This window comes from Bos grunniens, chromosome 13, assembly GCF_055505025.1.
Source record: "Bos grunniens cultivar Pamir isolate PY7600 chromosome 13, Bosgru_T2T1.0, whole genome shotgun sequence".
NCBI lineage: Eukaryota > Metazoa > Chordata > Mammalia > Artiodactyla > Bovidae > Bos > Bos grunniens.
Window position 1 is genome coordinate 7,359,245 of NC_141177.1, and position 13,931 is coordinate 7,373,175.

The 13,931-nt window shown below is 35.9% G+C and overlaps 1 protein-coding gene across 1 annotated transcript in view; it reads right to left on the reverse strand.

Moving 5' to 3' along the window:
* Positions 1-13,931, reverse strand: part of NCOA3 (nuclear receptor coactivator 3) — a 122,625-nt gene that overhangs the window by 49,807 nt on the left and 58,887 nt on the right. Inside the window, exon 2 of the mRNA XM_086331494.1 lies at positions 12,501-12,585. The gene's annotated coding sequence lies outside the window, so the exon portion shown is untranslated. The remainder of the gene's footprint in view (positions 1-12,500; positions 12,586-13,931) is intronic.

Consider the following 13,931-nt stretch of genomic DNA (forward strand, 5'->3'; position numbering starts at 1 on the left):
GCAAATTTTATAGTAGGGCAATGAAAGTAATGACAAACCACACATTATGTAACAGGAGTGCTACCTGGAAAACATTAGGTTCATTTTTACTTGGAATGATTTTTCAACTATGAAAGACAAAATTTTATGGAGGTGAATTAAATGCCCTATACTTCTGATCTTTAGGTTGACTGTGGACTCACATAGCATGAGCTTAATATGTGAAGTTCATTAAAGATTGATACATGATGGAAAATATATTTAAATCTTAGGAACATATGCTGAGCATGTGTACACATGCAAAGCTTTCAAAGTTTTTAAAATGTGAAAATGAGCTCCTGTTATCCTTGATAAATGTCAGCTGTCATACACTCATATCCAATACATACTATTTTTCACAAAGCAGAGTACCAGAAAAGGCAATTTTGAATCCACCAGCTGTATGTAATGGTTATACACAGAAAATTCTACTCAAGGTCAGAAGTTTATAGGTTTTCAATATCAACTTCAAAATAATGCAGGCTTTACATGTTAAAAATTACAGATTCCAAACATATTCTTTTGAAAACAGAGTAATAAAAAAGTAACTACTTTAAGAGCTTGGCACATGAGAGACAGGACCACTGATAACTGATATAAACTGGATTACTTGTATTTCTGGATCACTGAGCTGATATTTAGGCCAATTATATTCTTAATTAAGCTACAAAATTAAGTACTACAAGATCTATATTACCAATCTGATGACTTTATGTCTATATTTTCCAACTCTAATAAAACTGTCCCTTTAACAAACCCTGACTGTGAACAATTACTACAACCTTACCTCCATTCACTTTTACCAAGAGCAGAAAAATATCGATTACACTAGTAGAGCAATTTAGATAGTTTGTTATTTGTGCCAAAGATGGATATTATAGCCTTAAGAGTTTTCTCTACATATTCAGAAAGCTTCATCCTTAAAAGCGAACCAGTTTAAGCAGTTTTTCACTTTAATAATAGAACAAAACTATTAATAGGAATTTTCTTTTTAAAGTTTTTCTGTATAGTATGTGACCTATGCTAAAAAAAAAAAAAATACTATCTTTGAAAAGTAAATTGCTCTTTCACCAACATTAAATTCAAACTAAGCTTTCAAAATTATAAACACATCGATATTCTCCTATGTATCATAAAACTAGTGACGTCCGCATTTTAAATGCATCATTCGTCATCAGTCATCACTGCACAGAAAGAGTCTCTTAAAAGCTTAAAACCTAAAAAAATAAAAAAGGAGTGAGGGACCTAGTGTGGTCAAATTATCTCAAGTAAAATAACTTTCACTTTTCCACTTAAAACTACAGCACTTCATCAGCCCAAGAGAGCAGATCCACCAAATTATGGCTTTCTTAGTATCTTCTAATTGGACTTATAAGCTTGAGTGCAAAAAACTGATTTCTGGATGTATAACGGCAAAATATCCATAAGTAACTTACAAGCATTTAACGGACATATAGAAAAGTGCAGATGGATTTGGGTATGATTTTGAATTCTTTTTTGAATAAAGTCTTTTGACATAAACTTTCCTGACAAATGAAGATATGGGGCTGGAATTAACATTAACCCTATAATTTCAGGCCAACTACTCTAACAAAGACCAAGGTTTTTTAAAAATTGAGGTGAGTTTAATTAACATGTTATTTTTGAATCTCAGAAAAGTTTGAGATACACAGCACACTTTCTGAAGTCAGTGCCATTAGGAAAGTACCCATATTTCCCCATAAAATTCCTTTATGGCATCACAGAACTCTTAGTATTCCTGAATACATCAGCTATATTCTCTAACAGCTTCATTAAGATACGATTCATTAAGATATGATAAACCACTGTTAAGCAAATATCCTCCAATTAAAAATAAAAAATATCAACAGCAAGAATTTTACAAAGATAAAATTCATATACCACACGCTTAAAATACACAATTCCATGGCTTAAAGCACAGAGCTGCACAACTGTCACCACTGTCAATTTCAGAACATTTTATTACTGCAGAAAGAAACCCCTCAGCTGTCACTCCCCTAATGCTTCCATACCCACCACCCACACAACTTCTCTGACCCCCTCACCCTAGGCAACCACTAACCTATTTTCTGTCTCTATGGATTTACCTATTCTGGACAGTTCATACAAGTGGGATCATACAGTACCTAGTCCTCTGTGACTGGCTTAGCCTGCAGGTCTATCTGTGTTGTGGCATCTAACAGTGCTTCATTTTACAGATATGTATTCATCCAGTCCTCAGGTGATGGACATGAGGTTGTTTCCACTTTTCGGCTAACATGAACACTGTGACTGTGAACATTAAGTTTCTAATGTGGCCACCTACATAAGAATCCTCTGAAGACTGCTAGTAAACAGGAAAGAGGCAGGGTCTTTAACAATTTTTCAGTGGAACCACTTGTGCAATCTTAAGTATGATGAATATGCTAAGGGCTCGAAAGGTAAAAGTGGACAACATGCAGGAACAGATGGGACGTAAGGATCGAGACGGACACTCTAAAAAGCAAATCAGAGTATTAAAATCAAAATCACTAACAGAAATAAAGAATGCTGTCCATGGACAGAGCTGCTTGGTGAGAGGAGTGCAACCAGTGAGGCTGAATACACACACATACTTTTTCTTTCTCTCCCTCACTCTTTTTCTCTCTCTTCCAAAATGAAAATACAAAGAGGAAAAGAGAATATTCAGGAAACGTCGAACAATTACAAAATAATACACACATAAGGGGATTGCCATTTATATGAAATTCAAGAAAAGGAAAACTGTAGTGACTTAAAGCAGCCCAGTGGCCACCAGTTACCAGGAGAGAGGACAGACTGCAGAGGGGCACAAAGGAACTTCAGGGGGAGGCAGGAGTGTCTTCCGTCGTAATTGAGACAATGGTTACACTGGCCAAAACTCAAACTGTAAATGGAAGGTTGGTGAATTTTATTGTTTGCAAATTATACTTTAATGAAGTTGTTTAAAACCTTGCAGTACATACTGCCAATCCTATGATAAGTGATAAATGACGTGTATGAAATGAAGTAGCTAATGAAACAGGGCTAGTTCGATAAGAAAATTTACTTTTTTCTAAAGAAATTCCCCATTAAAAGTAAATTTATTACATCAGCAGTTAAAAATCAAGTTTATCTTTTAAAACTTTAGAGTAATAACAAGTCTCTCTGCAACAAGTGACATGTATTAAAATGTTCACTGAAATATCATTCATACATCAAGAACTAGAGAAAACTAATGTTCAATCCCAAATGTAAAAAATTCTAATAAAGCCATATGAAAGACTACCATATAGTAGCAGAAAAAATAAATAAATTATATATAACATGGTAGAATCTTAAAAGCAAACAGAAGTTAAAAAAACAAGTACACTACATTCCTTATATTTTTGTAAAGCTAAAAGACAAAACTGAACATTGTTCAGGAACACATATATGTGTGGCTTTTCAAACTTTTTTGAAAGCAACTGCAACTAAAGGAAACTCTTACTTCTGGGATCCAGGCAGAATGAGTTCAGGGAGAAACACAGAGGGAACGGGCACACCTAACAACCTTCCGGCTCTTAAATTCAAGTAGTAGGTTCACAGGTGTTCATCAAAGTATACTTTATAACTCACAAATAATATATACTCTTGCTCATATAAAATACTGCATAATTTTAATGTTAAATTTTAAAAACCATGTGGACAAATACTTAATCTAACATTTGAGCTAGATCCTGTGTTGAGTATATTTCATCTACTACTCAATCCCCACTGCAGTCGTCCTCTGATACAGAGAACAGATGAAAGTATAGAATTCAACTTTATTCCTTTTAATAAGAAAACAGGGAAGTAATAACCCACTCAAGGTCAAATACTTAGTAAGTGATGGAGCTAGAAATTAAACCCAGGTCTTGCCAATGTCAGAGCCCAAGCCCTTAAATATTTCCACTCATCCCCTTAAAAATCCCCCAAAACCTTAAAACTTATGACATCAAATACTCTAGTCCTTTTTTCATGGAATCTCTGAGTTTAACTACACCATTTACAGCTGTTTCAACAACAGATTTTCAATAGAACTGGCCCATCTGAAATCCTGAATAAGAAGTTACTGTTTTCCAGCCACATTCACTAGAAGTTCCTACCATTCTTTATAAAAAGAAAATAGTGAAGAAGTATGGCCTTTACCAGGTTGGTCATCACCAAGTACCATAGATTCTCGACCCACCCCTATGCACATCACTTTAAAAAACAATTTTAAATATCTTCATCTTACTGATAGTTTCATCTCCTAATCTAACCATCATTCATTTACACTGAGTAGGGGAGAAGCAGTTCACTTAAACTGTTTGGTTTTTAAATAATAGTTGCTTTACAGATTTCCTTGAGTTTAATTCATTTTAACTATAAGACATAAAAAACACAGTTTATAATTAAAACTGTTATCTTTAAACTCCAGTAATTCAATATCAAACTAAACTGAAGGACAGAGACAAATACAGTTCTCACAACTTAGAACATCATTCATATGCAATACTTTTTCTAAATATCAAGATTCTCAGGACTTCTGCTGGAACTTTAGAAACTACAATATTATTAATAAAATATGATATGAAAGCATGTGATAATTATCCTGGCCTTGGCAATATTTTCATTCCTCTATCCAACTATACAGTGTTTTAATTTTAACAAAGATGACATAAAAATCAGTTTCAGAAATCTACACGAAATATATCCATTAACTGAGGTTGTATTCAAAAAGTTAATTTCCAAGACCATGAATAATATCACAGCCTAAACTCCAGAAAGTCATGATGTTAGAATTTCTATAGTTAAAGTTGAATTTTTCTGTTGAATAACCACAGGCTTACTTTCAATGCTGGAGTAATGTCATCTGTAAGTTTCTAAGGTATTACTGACTTCAGTGATACTTACATTTTTCTATTAAAAATCATTTTTAAACCACAAATAAGAACTTACCTTTAATTTCTGCAACTGTATTAATGTTTAAGCAGTATCCTCTACCTCCTCAGCATGAATATTTAAAAAGACTGCAACTTACTACAATATAAAGTTCACAAATTATACAAAGAAAAGGTCGAAAGTTTGCAAAGAATCAAGATGTAAGTTCTAACTTCAGTTACATCACAAACTAGTTATACAACTTTGATAAACCCATTGGCTTAAGCCCTTTACAACGCTGGGTTGTAAGAACAAGGTTGAAACAGAAAAATATTTTCTTACTGAATATCACTCAGACTGGAGAAGAAATAAAGTAATTGAACTTAAAGGGTTATCAAAACTACCCATCTGAAGAATGGAAGGAAAACAACTTGAAGACAAATGGAAAGGACAAGTGAGAAATAGCAAATGGTCTATCAAATATGTCAACTAGAGCCCCATAAGTGAGACTGAAGCAAAAACAAAAAACCTCACGAAATAATGGCCAAAACTTCCCCAAACTTGATGAAAACACCAGTCTGCACACTGAAGTTCAGTTAATCCCAAGAAAAAATACAAAGAAAACCAAACCTAAGTACATTATAGTCCAACTATTTAAATTCAAACATCTTGCTTTTCAAGAGAAAATTTTCAAAGCAGTCACAAGAAAAAAAGACCTTAAGACCATATATACAGAGGAACAAAGATAAAAATTACCTTCTTAGAAGCAATCAGACAACAAGATCTTTAGAGTGCTGAAGCAACTGACACAAAATTTTATATACAGGGAATCCTTCAAAAATGAATGTGAAATAAACATTTTCACCTAAGTAAAATCTGTGACAATTAGTCTCAAATACTTTAGGGACTAAAAGTACTCCTTCAGGCCAACGATTAAGAACATCAGATGAAAACTCCTGTCCATAACAATGAATGAAGGACATCCAAAATGTCTTCCTGCCAAATGGTGGCTTGGCTTTCCTCTGCTGTTTGCCTTGAAGTCTAAGATTCTCATGGAAGAGATAACAAACCTAAATACTTTATGAAATAAATTCTGGGTGACAGACTACTGACCTAAGGTAACTTACACAATTTTACAACTGTACTGGAAGATAAACTAAGTCAAAATTTCTAGGTCCCTTTATACACCTAAGTGGATGATGTCTTCAAAGCAGACTGCAAAAAAAAAAAAAAGATTAAGCGAAACAGATTTACACAGGACTGAATAAACTAGTGAAGTTTTAACTGCGGTTATTTGTTTTAGAATATTATTGTTTGGTATTATGTTTTCTAGTGGGTTCTATAAAGAAGCCCTTTTTCTTTCTCTTCTATATCTAGCCCTCAATTTAATAAATTACACTTACGTACTCTAAAAGCATTCTATGTGGCACCTGATTCGATGTCCTCAAATTGCAGGGGAAAAAACAGAAACATAAAAACTGAGTCTCTCTACTTTTCATGTCAATATTATTAATTGCATAGGTTTAATAAAAATCTGTCAACCCATTTATCAGGATAATTGGATAATCAAGTCTGCATCTTGAATGTCATAATTGAGAATAATTCTCATTTAGCCAGGCATGACAAGCCCATCATTAACAAATAATGACTTCACTTTATAAGTCAATACCTACAGGCCTGGTACCTATTCTTTGCTTATAGGGACCAGCCTCAAAAGTAGGCCAGAGACTCAGTAAATCTGATGTACTGGGAGGAGAGACAATTCATTCACATTTATAAGTCCTGCAAATGAAATCTAGTCGAGTTTGTTGAGACTGGTTGCCTAGTCTCAAGATACGAGAATAAAAGAGACTTTAGAAATGCAAGTCTATATTCCTTAGGAAAACTTCCAGAGAAATTAATCCTCTGGTCTCAGAAACTGTTCAATAAAATACTCTGGCAGTCCAATAGTTAAGACATCACATTTCCATGGCCGGAGACCCAGGTTCAATCCCTGGTCAGAGAGCTGAGACCCTGCATGCTGCACAGCACAGCCCCAAAAATAAATAAATAAAACAGCAATCAAAGAAGCTTCTATGGTTAAAGATATCTTTTTGCTCCTTTTGGCACAGCATGAGAAGAGCCTTTTTTTTTTTTTTTTTTTAATTAACTCAAGAATCAACTGTGGGCTTCCAATTTAGGTCAAGAGAGAATAATGAGACTCATCCCAACATAAACTAAACAAACTATATTCAAATATCAGAGAACAAACAGTGAGAAATTGTGGTCCCTGAGATTAAGAAAACAACTGGGCATGAGGGGAGAAGGAACAACATGGTAACATGAGCCCTACCATCAGCCAGGCTTCCTTCTAGGAGGCAGTTTTTCCAGATCACAACAGAGGGATGAAGAACTCACACAGAGCCCAGCAATCTTGCAGAATGGACAAGATAATAACCAGAATTCAGAATGGTCAAGCTGGATAGATATTGCAGGGCAGTTTCTCAGAGAGACTGACAAGACTGCAGGGACTAACAAACATATCCTGAGATTTGTACCAAAATCCTGGCTCAGATGGTAAAGCATCTGCCTGCAATGTGGAAGACAAGGTTCAATCCCTGGGTCTGGAAGATCCCCTGGAGAAGGAAATGGCAACCCACTCCAGTACCCTTGCCTGGAAAATTCCATGGACGGAGAAGCCTGGTAGGCTACAGTCCATGAGACTGCAAAGAGTTGGACACGGCTGAGCAACTTCACTTTCAGAGAAATCATGACAAAGAAGAAAAAGTTGAAACACTCACACCACCTCTTTCAAGCCTTACTATAAAGCTGCACTGGATTGATGGGCATAAGGATTGATGAATCAATGGAACAGAATAAAGACCAGAAATAGATTCCGACTATGCTGCTAAGTCACTTCAGTCGTGTCCAACTCTGTGTGACCCCACAGACGGCAGCCCACTAGGCTCCTCTGTCCCTGGGATTCTCCAGGCAAGAACACTGGAGTGGGTTGCCATTTCCTTCTCCAATGCATGTAAGTGAAAAGTGAAAGTAAAGTCGCCTAGTTGTGCCCGACTCTTAGCGACCCCATGGACTGCAGCCTACCAGGCTCCTCCATCCATGAGATTTTCCAGGCAAGAGTACTGGAGTGGGGTGCCATTGCTTTCTCCGAGATTCCGACTATATATATATATATATATATATATATATATATATGGCTTCCCAGGTGGCTCACTGGTAAAGAATCTGCCTGCCAATGCAGAAGACACAGGTTCAATCCCCGGTTCGAGAAGATCTGCTGCAGGAGAAAATGGCAACCTACTCATTATCCTTGCTTGGAAAATTCCTTGGACAGAAGAGCCTGGCGGTTTCAGTCCATGAAGTAGCAGAGTCAGACACAACTGAGGACACACATGTACACACACACAGAAAGTAGCAAAGAGTAGGACACAACTGAGAATGCACATACACACACACACACATACGGAGTAGCAAAGGGTTGTGCACAACTGAGCACACATGTACACACATACACCCCCACACACAATTAAAATGCAACACAATGGAAAAAGGAGTCTTCAACAAATAGCCATGGAACAGAATGTCAATGTTTTTAAAAACTTATCCTCAATCCTTTCTTCACACAACATGCAAATATTAAATCAAAATGGATCACAGACCTAAAGATAAAGTTATAGAACTTCTACAACAAAGGAGAAAAATCTTCATCAACTCATTAATAGGCAGAGATCTCTTCACACACTAAAAAACGATTACTCATAAGCAAAAAAAAAATTTGTTTTATTCAAAATGCCTATATTCTCAAAAAAAAAAATTCAAGAATATGAAAAGGGAGACCAAAGAAAGACCAGAAGAAAATACTCTCAAAATATATCTGAAAAGAATCTGTACTCAGAAAAATTTAAGTCATACAATAAGAAAACAAACCACCCAATTTAAGAAATCCACAAAATTTGAACAGACGCTTCATAAAGAGATATAAGTGGAACTTGAACTCTCATAAACTGCAAGTGGAATATAAAATGGTACAGCCACTTTAGAAAACAGTTTCAATTTCTCATAAAGATAAGCACACACTTAACATAAGACAATTATACTCCTGGGTATTTACTCAAGAGGGAAAAAAATCTAAACAAAAACTTGCACTTAAATATTCCTAGAAGCTTTATTCATAGAAGCCAAAAACAGGAAGCCCAATGGAATACTTCTCAGCAATAAAAATAAACTACTGATACACTTAATCATGTGGATGCAGCTAAAAACCACTCAGTAGAATGTATACAGTATGAGAGGGGGAAATAGGCTCTCTCACACATGACTGGTGTGAATCCATATGGCATAATGCTTATGGAGGGTAATTAGACAACATCTAACAAAAACTACATATACATTTACCCTCCAACCTAGTAATCTTACTTCTAAGAATGTATCCTGAAGGTATATCCCCCCAAGAATATGAAAATATATTTTCACAAGGTTATTCATTGCAGCAACATTTTTAACTGCAAAATACTGGAAACAACCTAGGTACTACCCACACAGAGGAAACTGACGGAATAGCCTATGGTGTGTGCACATAATGAAACGATGCTGCTGCTGCTGCTGCTCAGTCCTGTCCAACCCATGGCCACTCTTTGGACTGTAGCCTGCCAGGCTCCTCTATCCGTGAGATTTTTCAGGCAAGAACACTAGAGTGAGTTGCTATTTCCTCCTCCAAGGGATCTTCCCAACCCAGTGACTCAACTTGAATCTCCTGCACTGCAGGTAGACTCTTTTACTGGTGAGCAATTGGGGAAGAAAAAAAAAAACCCATACATATATCTGCTTGTCATTACAAAAAGAAAATACAGGAAAACACTCTAGAAAACACTGAAGGTGGCTTCCTCTGAGAAATGGGGAAAATGAGGGTGGAAAAGATACAGAGGGAATGTGTATCTTTTGTGTAATTTTGACCTTTGAAAACGTATTCATATTCTACATAATCAACATAAAACCAGAATGAGAATGAGGAGGAGCATTTTAAAACAAACTGAAACTCAAGCACACAAATAAATAAACCTCATTTCGTTTCAAACAAATATCACAACTACATCATGCAGAAACTAAGGTGGGAAACAAAAATGGGGAGGGAAGGGAAGGTAGGATGAGGGAGGACTAATTCAAGTATTTTAAAAATATAGCATCTTACACCCGAAAATCAACCACTAACACAACACTGTAAATCAACTACTAACCTCCAATAAAAATTTAAAAATGAAAAAATTTTAAATACAAATATGTAAGTCAAAAAAATGAATATAGGATTTCCTCTCAGTCCTGGGCAAAACTATATACAAGTTCCCCACTCACTTTGTTTACTGTAATTAAATGGGCAAAGCAAATCTGAAATGATTTTAGATATATTATAGGACAGACCAAATGAGTAAATGTACTATGTTGGGAACCAAGGCTCTCGTGGTATAAAAATGGACATAAAAATATAAAGTGAGAGGTGCAAAGAAAAAACCCTGCAGATGTGGAGGGAAACTGGACATACTGACATCAACACATGATTTATAAACTACATAGATGCATGTTGCTATGTGTGTGTGTACATGAACAAGCATGTTTATGTATATACATGTACAAACATGCATTTATTTCCTAGCTGTGTCCACTGAAGGGGTCAAGAAGAGAAGACAATCTAGGAGCAACAAGGACACCTACCAAGGATCTTGGTCTCTAATACTATTTCCCACAAGGACACAGGAGCATGATGAAAGAGCTCCACTGGAAACGGAATGAGAAAATGACCATTTTGGAAGCATGACTGTAAAAAATTAGATCAGACAAGAATCATCAATGAATGCTAAATCTAGGGCAAACTGTGATGAGAATCATGGTATTGGCATTGTCTCCCCCATCACTGCTTAAAGAAGGGGAAGAAACTCTAACAGCAGAGAAATCAGGCAACACATTGGCCAAATGATCACAATTAACATCCCAATGAGGGACAGAAGACATCCTGTGCCTCCAGAAGTTGTACATCTTTCTCGGGGTATCACATCACCTATGCAGTATCCCAGCCAAGAACAAATAGCCTCATTCTAACCCTGTTTCAAACAGAATATGAAGAACATTCTAATAAGGGAGGGGAACGGTTGCAGTCTTCAAAAATGTCAATGTCATACCAGACAAAGAAGAGGCTGGGGAAATATTCCAGGAAAAAGGAGGCTAAAGAAAAATAATAACTACACGTAGTACCTGAGCTTAGACTCATTTCCATTACAAGAAGCAAGGGAGACTGCTGGGAGAGACTTTATTAGGTCAACTGACAAAACTGGAAGATGGACAACAGGTCTATATTAACATCCATTTATGAAGCTGATAACCGTACAATGGTTGTATGAGAGAATGCCCTATTCGTAGGACATAAAGCAGAAGTATTAGAGGAAAGAAACACATTCTATGGAACATAACCCTCATATAATTCAAAAAAGAGAGGAAAGAGTAAGAGCCCACATAAATGCAAATAATAAAACCAGAGAGTGAATCTGACTAAGGATATCTAGATAATTCTTTATCTATTTTTTAACTTTTGTAAACTGGAAATTTCCAAATAAAGTTTTGTTTTTTAAGATAAATACTATGGAGATAGTTCTCTACTATGTTCAGAATATAATGGGTGTATCCCATAATTAACTGAAGGATTTTATTGGGAAATAGCACGAGTTGAAACTGGAGGCCTAGATAAAGTATTAGATAAAGGACTGTTTCAAATGTAAGCGAGAGGAGTTTGTATTTTTTTTCTGTAAGCCAGGAACAGTCGTACAAAGCTCATAACAGAAGAGAGACTTGATTAAAGGGATATACTGAAGATATACTGAAGCAAATTTTCAAGTGGGTTGAAACAGTATAGATAAGAAGCAGTAAAGGGACATTTCAAACACAAGCATGAAATTACGGGGTCTTGGCCTAGGAAGCTAAGATTGGTAACAGAAAGTTCACCGAATAGAGGAGACATGAAAATAGAAAACCAGATAAGGCTTCTTTACTAAAAATATCAAAGGGGGTAGGATTCAAAGATAACTCAGATTTCAAGCCCAGCCAACCAAGAGAATAATAATGTTACTAACAAAAAGAAATTGAATCACCTAAGCAAGGCGTAAGTGCTTTCGTGGCTATTAGACAGTTTTTTCATTCTCATTTTTCCTATCCTGATGCAATAACAAAAGTTAGGAGAGGAGTCAGTTGAAATGTTACACACCAGCACAAGCAATCTGTGGAAACTAGCCTCCACAAGGTGAAATAGTCAAAATGGGTGGAGCTGATTCCGATTTTAAGTGCCATTAAAATATTCACACATAAGAAGAAGAGGGCTGATGGCAGCATCTCATGTTAAACTGTAACACACTCCTTCCCTCCAAATTTATATTTGTATATAGAATATACATATATATTAACTTATTCCAAGACCCTTTATTCAACTAACAGTATCATTAAAGAGGACAACATAACATATAAAACAAGCTTAAAATGAAATCATAAAATCACAAAGTGTGTAGTATCTTTAGAAGGTGAAGTCAGAAAATTACAAAGGATCCAAAGGAAAACTGAATTACCTGGCTAACCAGTCAAATGCTGTTCAAGTAGTTTATGTTTGTTTTTATTGGTCTCTGACTCCACTGTTCAGCAAGTATTTTGATCCTGAGGACAAAAACAAATAAAAAAAGGGTATTGATTTTTATTGCCCTTTCTGAATATAAATATTATTATTAGTCACACACAAGTTAACTTTTCCCACCTTTCCCGTCCCTGGACATAAGAAACAAAACTAACAAAAAGTTACCAAGTATGAAGCCTCTTCCTAGGAATTTGAACTTGATGCCTTATTTTGCCATATATTACTACTTCTGTTTAAAAAAAAAAAATTAGGCAGGGCATACACAATACAATCCGTCACAGTTTGTAAACATGGATAATGCAAAGTAGTGATGAAGGAGACCAGCTCCAAGTTCTGAAGAGTGATGAAACCAGATGGGTAATCTGAACTTCGGATGTTCCCCCCCAAGTCCAAAGGGAATGCTCAACAAATTAACAATTTAAAACAATATAAATATCCTGTAAGAATCTAATTAAATCCTCAAGTCCAAAAAAGATAAATACCCACCAGATAGATAGATAAAGCAACCAAGGAAAAGGGAGAAAGAAAAAAAAAGTACTGGATATTTTCTTCCCCTTTAGGAAAGGATACATCATTTCATTCACCCCAAAAAAAAAAAAAAAAATTATTTTAAACAGGAGACAGGTAAATGAAGGACAGTTCTTCAAAATAAACTTCAATAAATATGAGAGCATACAGAACTGCAGACTTCTGCACTTGAGGAAATGTGGAGCAGGCTCTAGTCCAACAAAAAAGTGAGCCAATAAAAACATTCACTCTCACCTTACGATTTTCCAAATGAGACAAAGCACACTCTGACTACCACTAATTCTAGAGCTATCTATAGATTCAACAACCATAGCTAAGCTCTTAAGTTAATAGCATTTGTGCTGGAACTGGCAGGTCTGCTGAGAAAGGATGGAAGGAAAAATGATACACTCACAAGTTCCAAGTAACAAACACATCACAGTCATGGCCAATCCACATAGTAGATAGGAGACAACCAACCACAATCTAGGTGCATGATGTGAAGGATCTGTTGCACTTTTGAAATTCAAATTAAAGGTGAGAAACAGGGGGATGAGGGTTGAGGGCAGAAGGATATCACATCATAACGTTGTTGACGAAGGGAGAAGAAAATCTAGGTAATATATAAGTGGCATGCAATTAAAGTTATAAAAGGAACTGCTGTATCTAGTACCGTGTCTACTAATAATCACAGTAGTCTCCAGCTTATCGCTGAGACAATGCCAAAAGTTAGCTAGTTCTTGGACCGCATCTTCCAATCCACAATAGTACATATAGGTTCTTAACATAATAGCTAAAGAGCAGAAGCTTCAGAGCCCACCAGATCTAGAGCCAACCAACTCCTAGCTCTTTCACTTACTGG